Source organism: Scomber scombrus, chromosome 10 (assembly GCF_963691925.1).
Source record: "Scomber scombrus chromosome 10, fScoSco1.1, whole genome shotgun sequence".
Lineage (NCBI taxonomy): Eukaryota > Metazoa > Chordata > Actinopteri > Scombriformes > Scombridae > Scomber > Scomber scombrus.
In genome coordinates this window covers 16,052,303-16,066,407 of record NC_084979.1, presented here as the reverse complement: position 1 = coordinate 16,066,407, position 14,105 = coordinate 16,052,303, and the positions used below count along the sequence as shown (strand labels likewise).

The window sequence follows — 14,105 nt, the reverse complement described above, 5'->3', positions numbered from 1 at the left end:
ATATATGTTTTATAGCTGCATATTTCTCAGTTTTCTGTGCATTTGACTATTTATAGCAGCAGTCACTGAGTGTGTGTCGGTAACCAGTGCTTTATAGGACTCTGGCGCCAAAGCCGGAGAGCAGCCGAAACTTTGGGGACATACAGTGTGACCTCACTTCCTGTGTTGACTTTCAACATCCTGCCACAGGAGATGATCCGCATCTCCTCTGTGCTCTCAAGTCTCTGTATGGTTCAGGCAACACTTTCAGCCACTATCAGAGTACGAGCCTATTACGAGCCCTGTCATCTAATCCAGCCATAAAAACACTTGTCCACACAAGATATCCCGAGGCGGCCAGTTTACTGTGGCTCAAATTAAACCCTAAATGCTCTAATTTGTTTTATGTCCTGGTGACAACTGTAAAAAAAAAATTAAAAAGTTTAAATATATGACACAGGCTTTTGACTACTTACTTCCGAGACTGAGCCAAGAGCGTGTAAACAGGGTTTTGACATGGAAATCTTAAAAATGAGGAAGCGCAACAATATGAGGGGAGCTCGCCAGCCCCTGAAACTGATTGCCTCAGCATTTCTCTTTGAAGAAACATGAGGGATTGTTTGCACTGGGAACCCTCATTTACACCCGTATCAACAGTACCCCATAAGCCTGGCCACAAATGGCCTGTCAGCTTGACTTTTTAACCTGCAGCTATAACTCAGACTCCCGTCTAAAACACCCCACGCTGTTATTAACCCATCCCAGGCCAGACGTGACGTTCACACTGGCACTTTGCCATTGGTGGGGCCAATACGCGTTTGATAGATGGGGGGAAAAAAACACATATCCTTGTTCCTATGACAACTACTCAGTCACCGGCAGGGGTGGAATATCACATGTGAGTATTTTAAAATTCGTTTTCCACATTAGGACCACATTACTCACTCCATCAGCACATCATGAATCATGTTGTCTAAAGAAGACAGAGGTAAAGAAAAAGTGCTTCTGTATGTCTTCTGCTCATATATTCTCACATTAAATAGCATTTCTTTCTGCAATCATAAAACAAAACATTCAAAAACACATGTAGTAACCTTTAACTGCCTATAGAAAAGCCTTTTACAAGTGCATATAAGAAATGCAAAAATTAAATGCCTGAAAGGCTATAACAGTCTGTAACTGTAGTGGAAAGCAGTGCCAAGATGTTATATATTGGGCCTTTGACATTAAGGGCTTTACAAACCCCACACAGGAGAGAAAAGAGAAGCAACATGCATACCAGATGTCCAGAATTACAGGAGGAATGTGTCCTGTTTATAGTAGTAGTTTATAGTAGTACATTTTCTCTCTTGTCTGACCCCCAAGCTGCTCTCTCCTCCTTTATCTCTCCTGGGAGAAATTTTTACCTACAACACAGTTTTTAAGAAAGTCTCACAAAGAAGTGTAGAGTAGCATCTGGATCTGCTTCTAATGAATCTGTGGACAAAAAGTGGATAAGATCTGCACATTTTAAAAGCTGATTTTCATTTAAACAAACAAAACTTTTAACTAAGGGTTGGCAATGGTCATTGATTTAAAACTAGTATAATAAATAATATCCTTATTTTTTTAAATCATCTTCAAAGAGCTTTTACATATTTGTTTAGATCATCATCAACATCATTTTTTATTAACCTAATGAATGCATTATTTGATTAATAATCATCAGGATTTACCAAATATGCCACTAAAATGCTGGAGTCCTACCATTTATACATAATGAAATTAATTAGAAATATAAATTGCACAAGTGGATATCTTTAATACACTCCAGATAATGTAACATAGGCTAGGTTTTGATGTAAATGAAATAATAAACCCAGATATCTGCTCCAGCATCTGGCCAGGCCTGAAGCCTGTTCTTCTTTGTTTTCTTGGTTCAGTCATGCATACTAAAGTAGGACTGTGGGACAAACAGGCAAAAAGCAAGGTCCCCTTTTGTGCTAATTTAATCTTGACTCGCTGGAAAACAAACAGACTAGACACAAACGCAGATGCTCATTCATTTAGTGAAGACAAAAGAGCAATGTTGAAAACAGTCATTAGAATTGGAAAGAGTACAGAATTGAGAAGTAATCCTGTCTCCTGCTTTATAGGAGAGCCATTATAAGCAATGAAAACAGGCTGAAGACATTGATATGTCATAATGTTCTGCCCTCTTTGTCATATACAGCCTCAGGGACTGTAAACAAATACAGGCGGGACTGTTTGCAGATGTGTGTGAGATTACAATAGTTAAAACAGTTTTGAAAAAAAGTATTGCTTGGCTGATAGAGCGTATAGAGAAGACGTTTCTCCTGCGACAAGGCAAAATGCAGAGGGGATGTTTCCTTTCTGACTAGATTTGGGTCATTTGAGCCAAGTAACCCAATTTAGCTAATTTCATTTCACTTTCTCCCACAGTGATACTATCTTGCACTTCCCGTGTTTATAAGAAGCTAAAAAAAAGTAGTGTGCCAGTGGAGACGGAGTACAGGCTCTTTATTTACCAACTTTATTTACTTACTTATTTTCAGCTGTAAAATACTACAGTAATGCCAAAAATGTTTGGTACTTGTTATGTTGCTACGCTGCCCACACACTCTCTCCTCCAGTGAGGCATTTCTTGTTTGACCTGAGACTGACTCGACAAAGGATTCAATGTGAAGCTTTGTTTTGATTTGGTACAGTGCCATTCCCATCCTTTGACATTTGAGCCATATTTTTTTTTCTTGTAGAAAATTGCTAACAATGGCTGGTGGGCAGGGTCACAGTATGCCCCCTAGTGCTGCATGGAGCTACCCAGCTAAAACACAACACCAGTGAAACCAGATGAACTGGTTCTATTATCAACACTAACTCTCCAATCATTAGGGATCCTATTATGAGCCTGGACAAGAGACAGAGTTTTCAAACACAATGACAAACTCCAAAGTTTCAAACTCTAATATCAATTTTTAACCAAAGTAAATGAGTGCGGACAAAATATATATAAGGAAAATTTTGATCTTAAATTATTTTGACAGAGTAATTTACAGAAAATTATGTTTTTCTTGTTAAGGATTTAGTCATTTATCAAGCAAAACATCAAACATTTGCTGGTTTCATCTTTCTAAATCTCAGACACAATAAGCTATTTGATGTTGCTACCTAGGGCTCTGAGAAATTAGGGGCACCTTTTCACTTATATAGAGAGAATAAAAAGATTATTCAAAAATATGCTTGTCAGATTAATTGAGATTGGGAAATAGTCGTTAGTTACAGCCCGAGGATAAATAACAGGCAGATAACAAGAAAAAGGGAAAGTGCACAAGCAAAAGATATAAACACAAAGAATGACTACGAATGAAAAGGATGTGTGGAGGAGAACTATGCACAGGCAATTGTAGAGGGTATAAACTCTTAAACAGAGAGACATTTGAGACATCGACAAAGGAGGACAGAGGTCTTAAAGACTCAACAGTTAAAGTAGTTGACGGGGTCAGGTTGCTGGTTAAGGAGGCATGGAGAGTCCAAGAGAGCCATCAGGGACTCAGCATAGTGCTCAAGTCACGCACAATCACCCCCACAACCAGAGGAAGTGCTGGTCAGCTCAGACATCAGAGTCAACTGGGCAACTCCATCTGCCCTACACTGGACAGTTTCCTAATCCGAGCTGATTTACAATTAGACTTCAGTTGAGTTTATGACCTGCAACTCTGGCCGAAAGTTCCCACAGAGACAAATGGAAAAGAGCAACAGGATGTTTCCCCCTCTCTGATCTTTCTCACAGCTTCACACTTTCAGTCAGGATAAGATATAACACCAACATGCACCAAACTAAATTACTAATTTTGTAGATGATACTGTGTTGTCCAAGTTGTTTCATATTGTCATCAGGCATGCAACAGAGGTTAATTCTGCAGGATCTTTTTGGTTAGATTGTAACTATATTTTCTTTTATATTGTTCATACTTTTATTGTTCATATGTGATTTAAGATGAGATGGCCCAACAAAACCCTGAAATAATCTGGTGTAAATATGATAAAAAAAACTGGAATGTTTGTTTCATTTAGATGTGTTTAAGTTTGCTAACTTTGTCTAGAAAAGCCTGCAAAAGAAGTGTATTTTTTCTGATGTGTCCAGTACCAAGGTCTTTTTCAGTGATTTATTGACCAATCAAGGTCTAAGATGGTGACTGTGAACAAGACATGAACATATTTTCTTATTCTTTGGACTTTTTTGCAGTCTTGTTTGAAAAGGTATGTATATGGGTCAATGACGTATAAGGATTTAGAACAGCTCAATTGTAGAATAATAAAAACAAGCATATCTAATGCAGTAGTTCAAACATTCAGAATGTTGTGTACCTGAAGCTCCATATTATACATTTGAAATTAAGTGATTTTAGTGGGTTTTTCAAGATTAATTGGCACTGGCTTTTAAAAAGAGTCATGTGGTGCGACCACAATTCATCTTGAAATAAATTAATTTACTTAACACGCTTCACATCTTTTTTTACAAGTTTTCAGTAATATAAAGTGTTTGGAAACAAAGTATTTGCATTTTTTTTTTTAAATCTTTGTAAATGATGGTCTTTTATTTATATAAGACATTTCAAGATGAATCATGGTCGCACCAAATGACTTTTTTTTCAGGCCAATGCCAATTAATCTTGAAAAACCCCCATTAAAATCACTTTCAAATTGTAATATGAATTGTCAGGTACACAACATTCTGAATGTTTGAACTACTGCATTAGATATGCTTGTTTTTATTATTTAAAATTGAGTTGTTGAAAATCTTTATACGTCATTGACCCATATGTATAAGTATATGATTTGTTGTTATCTTGTAAGCCCACGCCTGACATAGCCTAATAACTAAATATATTCTTCATTAATTTAGAAAGGTAATATGTTTTTCCTTATCCCAGTTACGTGGCCTACTAAGAAAATGCATCCGGTGTGACTCTCTCTATGGAGTTTTCTCACTGGGTTGGAAATGCAGAATCTGTGTTTTTATCTACTTTGATACGTTTACACAGGCCAGACCTAGTTGTCATCAGCTCAAAGGGAAAGGAGTGGGCGGCTGAACAGCCTACTAAACTGGACAGAGCCTGTGGCAGTTCAGTCAGTTTGAGAACCAGACAGCCCTCTTTTACCCCCGACAAGTCTGAGTGTCTGCTCATCAGGGTGGGGTCCAGGAAGAAGGGACCTATGGCATGACTGAACTGGAAGCTGCCCAGACCAACATAATCGAGGCTAACAGCCAAAGACTACAATAAACTGAGCTTAAGAAGACAATCAGAATAAGTTAAAAGATGAATAATAGAAAACAACAGAAAAGGTCATAACATTTAATATTTGGGAATCAGAATATTGGAGTTATATATAATATAAAAACAATGTCAAAAATAGAAGTTCTAACCCATCCTCAGGTAACATAATTTAATATCTGACCCTTCAGTAGAGAGTAACCTTTTGTTTTTGACTCTAGCAGCTGAAGTCTGACAAGAAACAGTCACATTAATTTAATCTACTGAAAAAACATGGATCAGCTTTTCCAGATCCTGTTCGGACATTACTCCTCTGACTACTTTACTTTACAAAGGATGAAAGGCTGATGCTGCAACATATCTGACATGGCTGCAAATTCTTTTATCTTTTAGATCTTTTATGATAACACTGAAATATTTGGTCTGATTCAGACGTTTCAAGAACAACAAACTGGCAAACAGAACATGCAAACTGCTAATGTTATTGTTAATAATCTCAGTAAAAAGGTTATTGGCTGGTTCTTGCTCCTTTCTCCACATAAAAACACAAAAAGCGACACTTTTCAGAAAAAACTTAATCCGGTAACAAAGGAAAATACCAGACCAGCCAGTGAGGGGAAAGATAAGACCTGTTGCTCTTTAATGAAGGTTACTGTCTGAGGAGGTCGGAAAAAGCCAGACCACTGATCCCTGTTAGGAAGTGGAGCCAACAAGGAGGTAAAGAAAACACAATGAATATGGGACCTGGGATGTTTTCTTTAAACATATTTTGCCCTCACAATGAGAGAAGAAAGTGATGCACCAGTTCTTATGGCAGAGGTGGCTGGATATAGTTCAAGATAAATGTGTAGCTCAGGAGGAAAAAAGAAAAGGAGAGGAATAAATAAATGTCTACATCGTCACAAATGCAAAGGACAGGAAGTGTGTCATGTACAGGTCATGCAGACTTGCAGTACATGATGAGTATATGAGGTGGGGCTCAGCAGGGCAGATGACCTGACATCATACATAGCAAACTTTATTGGGAATCATTCTGTGACAGCATCTAAAAATATATATTTATTACATTAGAATTTTATTAATGAATGTTACTGTCAGTGCTATTGTTTGGCTTTCTCCTTTTCCTTGCTGTTGGAACACAATGAGAGGAGACAGGATGAGAGCCTCAGCCGTTGTCGTCACGGGGCTGCAGGGACTTCCTCGACTCGTCAGGAAATCAAAAACTGCCCTGAGTAATGTCAGGTTTGTTCTGAGGCTGCTATGTGTAATACAAGAGTGTGTGTGTGTGTGTGTGTGTGTGTGTGTGTGTGTGTGTGTGTGTGTGTGTGTGTGTGTGTGTGTGTGTGTGTGTGTGTGTGTGTGTCTTTTTACACATCCACTCTGACAATGTGTTTGTATGCTTGAATGAACTCAAGGTGTTTTTTCCAGCTCACAGGTAAGGCCCACTGAATTGAAAGCAACAGAGAAGAGTGTGAGAAAACACTGCCCCCCTTTCTCTGGGCAGACATCTGATCAGCCTATCGCTCTTTTGTGAGGTAACCCGAACTAGGCAATCACAACAAAGCATGAGTCCTGAACAGAGATCCTTGGAGGACCGGGAGGCCAAAGCAAACGCTACCAGTTCTCTCAAAGACAGACAGATTGGAGGTGGGCGGGACAGAAAACAGAGAAGATGTTTTTCTAACAGGACGAGAAGTAAAAGTGTCCCTGTCTACTCACACCGATGCTGGTTCTTGTTTGCAAAGCAAATATAAACACGCCCAGTTAATAACTTGTTTACCATAACAGGTAAGAGCAAACACCTCATTTACATGCAAATATATCAGCAGCAGGGAAACCACATACTTCACATGTGAAACAAACATAATAAACATAAAGTGCCTTCCATTTTCAAACAGTCAAAATATTTCAGTACAATACAGAAAATTCTGTGTTATAAAGAAAAATAACCCTGTTTTAGTTTGACATCAGTTAATGTACTTTTATAGCAAAAAACAGATTATAGCTGCAAATAATGATGCATTGACAAATAATTGGAAATAACATTTCCACATTAATCAGTTACATGTTGTAGAGCTGCAACAATTTATTGATTAATCGAAAACAGTGGTTGGCTGAAACTTTCCCTAATGAGTGCTCCTACCATGAAGTGTTAAGCTCCCATTAAATCAGGAGTTAAAGGAAACACAGTTCACAGCTGTGGTGTCAGTTTCAGGCCTTCAGCATTTCATGCGAGTCCACTACCTTCCCCTCTCCAGCCTGAATGGTCTCTAGCTTCCTCTCTTCTCCCATGAACTCGCATCTTTTAGTCCGTGACCTCTGATTCGCTCTGTTGAGAGAAATAACTTTCCCTCCAGTCCAATCTTTACAACACTCAACCCAAATGGGCATTCCATAGCCAGTCAAAGCAACAGGAAGTTGGTGCAATGCCATTTTCAGTTCAGTCCTCCTAGAACCCATTTGCTAATCCATTTATTTACCCGATGACGTAACAGTGATCGGTAGCAGTGATAGCTGGGTTCAAGCTAGAGACCATTATCATCACAAGCTTCTTTGAAGCCAAACTAACGGCCACAGCTTGAGATAAAGACACAAATGTCCTGAGCTCAAGGTCCTTCTGGAGCCAGATGTTCCTCGAGCTTCAAACGTGAGTGAACTTGAAATACATTCTTGTTTACACAAGCCTATCTAGGAAGTTTACGTTCAATACAAGCGTACAAAACAACAGTGACGTAAAACTTTTATAGATATTCCACCTGTCAGAATCTTTCACCAACCACATTGTCTTGTTCGTTTGTTTTTTTAACAAATCTAGGAAGCATGAACACAAACAAAGACATACACGTAAAGTTAGTGCTGAGTTATAAATAAATACTACAATTGGTCATGAATCAGAGGTATTCATTCATTCCTACATTGCGAACATCCTGTTTGTTCTTCTCTGTGCTTCCATGCAGGGCCCAGGGAAGCCCCAGCCAACAGACGATATTCACAGGGAATGTCAGGAATGCAGGTACATGAATGCCTCAATAACTCATGCCGGGCCGGCCTTTTGACACACTGCCCAGTTAAAAAGATGAAGGTCGGCCAAAGAGAAAGGGCAACAAATCTGAGCCTGAGCTGGGTGGGAATACAAGTTTTGAATCAAATAATCTGTCTAAGCATTTGTGTCCTTGGAGGAGGTCAGAGCTGTAAGGAGAGACTGTGATAATCTAATAAAGTGAGCTAAAACCAAAACAAAAAGAAAGTCATAGAATTCCAGAGAACCACTGAATCAGTCATATGTCTTAAAAAGTCCCCCTTTGTTTCTCAGTAAGTCTTAATTCATGTATCACTCTAAAAAAGGCAGAATGAGAAATGAGAAGTTAAAGACAGACAACGTCATTTGAGGAAGGCCTGGGAAATGATTACATCACGTCACTACCGTATACCAGAGGTGGCATCAAGATTTAATCCACTGGCTCTTTAAACAGGCTTACAGCAGTTCCTCTCTGCATCCACGTAAAAAAGAGTGTAGCTGCACAAAAGGCACCAGGGGATGAGGCCCCCTTTCTAAAACAACACTGACTGACAGAGTCCCCATTGTATTGAGGAGGAAACCACTTCTCCAATCTACAGCCTTGGTGCAGCTGCATTAGGGCAGCATGCAACCCATCCAACCCCCCCCCCCCCCCCCCCCCCCCCCAAAAAAAAAAAAAAAAAAAAAACAACTCATGCAGTTTTTTTGCATATATGCAGAAATACAAACCTTTGTATATCTGTGAAAGTTCAATCAAACAGCAACAACTACATGTGCTTTAGCTTTCTTGGCTATCTTTCTTAATAAAATCAATCACTTAAATGGATCTGATGTAAACAATCTATGTTCAATGCACACATTATATCTGCTCAGTCATGGTCTTTAACTTGACCGTTGCTTTCCAAAATAACTGCAAGAAAAGCACTAAAACTCCCCAGATTGGGGGAATTGTAGCCCGAGGGCAGTGAAAGCCAGGTGGACGTTGTGCTGCCTGCACTGCTGCTCTGAAACTGAGTTAACTGTGTGCACTCAACTCCCATAATCCTCATCTTCCTGGGACATGGTGGTGGGTGGCTGAGCCAGATGTACACACTCTTCCAACTTAAGTGACGTACACAAACACATTTTCTCTATTTTAGAAGAGAGGAAGGCGGTGGTGATGATGTGTGTGAGAAAGGGAGGGTTAGGCACATAAGTAAAGCGCCTCTGCCATTAAACCAGAAGAAATGATTTAGGTTTTATGTCCAATAAATACATTGCACAGCTTGACTCCATTAGTTCCACTTGAGTGGCATCTATCAGATACTGCAGCTTTCTTTAGACTTCAGCCACCAAGAAACAGTGATGTCAGACAGGGCACTGGAGTCACATTGTCAGCATGTCTGATTTTACTACAACTGACTAAAACGTAACCCTCCATCTGCAGTTTTCCCAACAATTGCTGCGACTTAATGGCGAGACTTCCTTTAGTGAACAATCAAACCTCAAATAAAAAGCTGTAACTGCACTTCTTTGCATGATGCAACTGGTTGTCAGCGCATAAAAGATGCGGGGAGTTGAGTAGAGGCAGACAAATCGGTTAGGCTGGTTTCCAATGCAATCAAGTAGTGAAAATAATCCTGTGCTGCTCCCATAACAGCTCTTAAATATGTGCGCGCTGTTTAAAAATGTTGGTAAAGTCATTACAACCCGAGAACGGTGGCAGACAGCCAGTTCAAAGGGGAATTTTCCCTCTCTGAGTCCTCCTGTGGCCTCGGTCTTGACCAGACCACAGGAATCCAGCGGCAGATTGGTGCTCAGGCACTTTGAAAAAGGATCCCAGGCCAGACGTACACCTTTGAAAATGCCACTCACTCATCTCGCATCGTTTTCATAAACACAGAGTCATATGGAGAAGGTTATTTTAGAGGCCAGAACCACTGTGAGAGTGAATTCAGGGAATGGGAAAGTAGGAAACACTGACTGGTTGAATGAATGAGCGATTCCACGTCCATTTTGGAATCACAAAAAGCCATATGGTCCAAGGATAAGTAAGAGTTACCAAGGACAAAGAGATGGAAAAAGAGCCAAAACTATTAAAGGAACGCTGCCAATGACCAAGATATAATTTTGTAGATGTAACATCTATGTTGTGCATCTACACTTGTCTATTGGTGAGGTCTAAGTATATCACAAACTACATTAATGGCATGTTATGCACCAGAAGCAGCCTGAAGGAATACAGTTCTTACTGTAATGCAAACCAACCACAGGGACCATTGGCTACAATGCAATTTCCCCTGTGAAGCAAAGAAAGGAAAATGCCAGGCAACTGTTTCCAGCCACAAAAGACAAAACTGAAGCTGTTTCTGAAGATGCTTGGACAAAAGAGACGAGAAGGAGCGAGGCGATGCCTTTAGCACATGCTGCCGGTTAGACCTGACCCAAGCATTTTATTAGCAGACCACATGAAGTAGTCTAAGCTAACCCAGGGGTCTCACTCGCCCCCTCCTCCACTGCCCTCCACCATTTACAGTAGAGCGATGCTGTTAAAGTCATTAGCCCAGGTATATTACTACGCTGGCGAAAGCTGCTGCACCCATGACATCATTTTGGCTGTCATTCCACTGGGACGTCTGTGTGCTGTGTCTGGGAGGAGAGGGCAATCCCACCACGCAGATGCAGACACATCCATTTACACCACCATGCCATCATGCAGCAAGAAACGCAGTGATCCAAAAAGTTGGAAATAACCCATGTCAAAATACCCATTTATGGAGAGCGCGTTATTCATCGATGCTACCATGATGCCAGCTACGTCTCTGCTGAGAAGCACTAAAGAAAGAAATATGCTCTATTTAGCAGAAGTTTTCCAGAGTATTTTTTTGGCATATATGAAACGGCACTCTGATACTGTATATAGCCACTGCCAGATGACAAAGCCGTGGCCTCCTCTTCCGGAAAAGTTCCAACCACCAAGACAAAAGCTTTTGATGTACCTTTATCTTGCAACAGGAGGCAAGCAGTGCAAAGACAAGCCTGATAAGAAGATGAAAATATACAAGCATGTTGTTCTTTCCCACAAAGTAAAGGAAATCTGCAGCTACTGTTCTATGGTGTAGGGCGGGGTTGGGTCAGAAAGCTTGAAAACTTTTCCCAGTAAAAAACACAACTGAAATGTTGAGTCTACTTGCTCTTGCATAGAAATCATCTGCTCTGCACGGCTGAAGATAATAACAGTTATTGACTTTGTGTTGCAGGGCAGTCAACCCTGGAACAACTGTTCCAGTCTCGAGGCAGGATGTGCTGTATGTTGATTAAAAAAACTAAAAACTTTTCCAGGCTTTCTTTATGGGAAATGTGACAACTACAAATCTTCAACCATCAGTCATTTGGAAAAACCTACATTCATCTGAAATGTCTTTTTATAACCACCCACTTGGCCAAGCAGTGAGTCATATGCATGAAAGAGATGTGACTTTCGCTGTCATAATAGCCTTTACAGTGTAGTACAGTGTGTAATTGTCACAATAGCTGAGACTCAGAGCAGCAGTCAACATGCAGGCCCTGAATGGTTTCTTGCTGTGCTAGTCTCTTCATATGAGGCCTTTACTCTGTAGCTGCTGATAGCTCTGGCAAAGCAAACAATGGCTTTATTCCAGAAACATGGAGGGTCCACAGTATTCAAGAATGAGACTATCTGAGTAATGCTGTGAAGATTGTAGCTCTCTTCTGCTTGATACTATAATTAAAGTCTTAAACAGATGAAAATAAAGGCTGGGTGTGGTTATGTTGAAATTTGGAGTGAGTAGCACAAAATCAGTACCTGTGGAGGAACCCTCATGCTTGTGTAAATAAACAGAGGGTTAGTCTATTTTCTACATTAAAATCTTGTCTTTGCATATGTTATGCTACTGTGACACGTGGTGTAAGAAGCTGGATTACTGACACTGTAACAGAGCAACAAGTTGGAGTGATGTTACTGAGCTTTCTGTTTTCTGTTTGGGTGTATGTTGAGCTGCGCAGGAATGGAAAGGGTCCTTGAACATGTAACTCATACAAAATCCCACAACTTAACTGAAATACTACTCAAGTACATGTATAAAAAGTAACTTTATTGAAGACTTTTCCATCAATTGCACTTGTAGTTATTAGTAAAAGTAGCTAATCCTTATCAACTAGTGGCCAAAGCCTTTTAAGGCTAAAAGTAGTTTCTGACTGAGTTGGGAGTCTCCTAAAAATAAGGGACGCATCAGCCCTAACTTTAGGACTTTCATTTTTGGTCTAAAGCCCCTTTCAGTAAGAGTAATACCCAAATCATTTTACAGCAACATGTTCTAATGGTAAGATAAGCCACTTGAATACATCCCCAGAGCTCTAGTCCAGTCAAGTTCCCCTCAATGATGCTCTTCCTATGGCAATAGGGAAGATTTCTGTGGATACTCGATATTTGGTGATGGATACTCTGGATACTCTAAATTGAGCCTTTAAAAAGACGCAACGTTTACTTCTGACCCATCACATGTTATGACCTCAGTGTGGATATGATGACAGTTCAATCAAAGATTCACTTCTCCTTCCCAGGTTTTAGAGGACCTGAAAGTAGGTTTTTCTTTCTTTATCCCTTAAATCGACTGGTGGCCCTTCAGATTTAGGTCAGGAAGTACTGTTATACTTTGTAATGTGTACCTTTACAAAACAAACTGTATACTAAACTTGATCCAAAACCTTCTTGAGTGAAAGAGCTGTGACTAAAAAACACTTTTATGAATTCAAGTGATGATTATTGATTAGTTAATTGACCATTTAATCTATAAAACATTGTAAAAAATGTCTCTGAAGTACAGGATGACATCTTTAAATGTCTGGCCAACTATCCAAAACCAAATATATAATGAGTTTACTCTCTCATAAGATAATGAAAGGCAGCAAATCCTCTCACTGTCAATATTTGATATCCTTGCTTAAAATATGACAACAAATACAAAAATAAAGACAAATTACTTTCCACCGCAAACAGCCTAACAGAAGTTATTCTAGGCAAAATCCACAAGGTTTTTTCAAAAAAAGAGGAAACTCGTAAAGTCCCTTTTTGTGATGCACTCAAAAGCTGAAATGTCCCTTAAATGTAGGATGATAGTGACTTGAGTGTGTCAATGGACGGTAAAAGTAGGTGTTGATAGTATGCTCATTATTACAAAGCGCTCAGACAGACTGATGTGGAGTGTAGTCGAGAAAGAGCGAGAGAGGAGGGGGGATTCTTCGGGTGTGGGAGTTTTGGGGGAATTCAGAAAATGTTGTTTTCAGATGATTTGCCTGCAGCAAGAAAACTTAAATAAACACAGACGGGGAATGCAGTGATGTGCTCCGTCAAGGATATACAGTAATGTCCTTCCCCCGTTAAAAACCCCCCCCAAAAAAAACTCTTCTCTCCCCCTCCCCACCCACTCACCATGCTGTGCTCACTGTTTGCCACTTCAGCCAAACGCTGAGTTGTCTGACTTTAGGGGAGACAAAAGAACCGCAGGAGAGGGATAGGAGGGGCTCAACAGGCAGAGAGAGGGGCGGGACAGCACAGGTCGGCTCATTTAAAATACCAGCAGCTCATAATGGACGATGAAAAGGGATACATGTCAATACACATACACTTTCATCTCAGTTATGCAAACAAAAAGAGCACAAATCCACTCTTTTGTCATCTCTCCGGTGTCACTGCTCTATTGGAAGAGCGTATGAAACAGTTTGAAGCAGTTGGGAGTAAAACAAGTAGGGAAAATAAACAAATACAACCACCAACAGGCGAATGTGAAATAATTCAACATAATTATTAGGACCTTTGTGAGATGTCTCAC

The 14,105-nt window shown here is 40.0% G+C and overlaps 1 protein-coding gene across 4 annotated transcripts in view; it reads right to left on the bottom strand.

Moving 5' to 3' along the window:
- Positions 1 to 14,105, bottom strand: part of fmnl3 (formin-like 3) — a 31,301-nt gene that overhangs the window by 16,620 nt on the left and 576 nt on the right. The gene's annotated exons all lie outside the window — the stretch shown is intronic.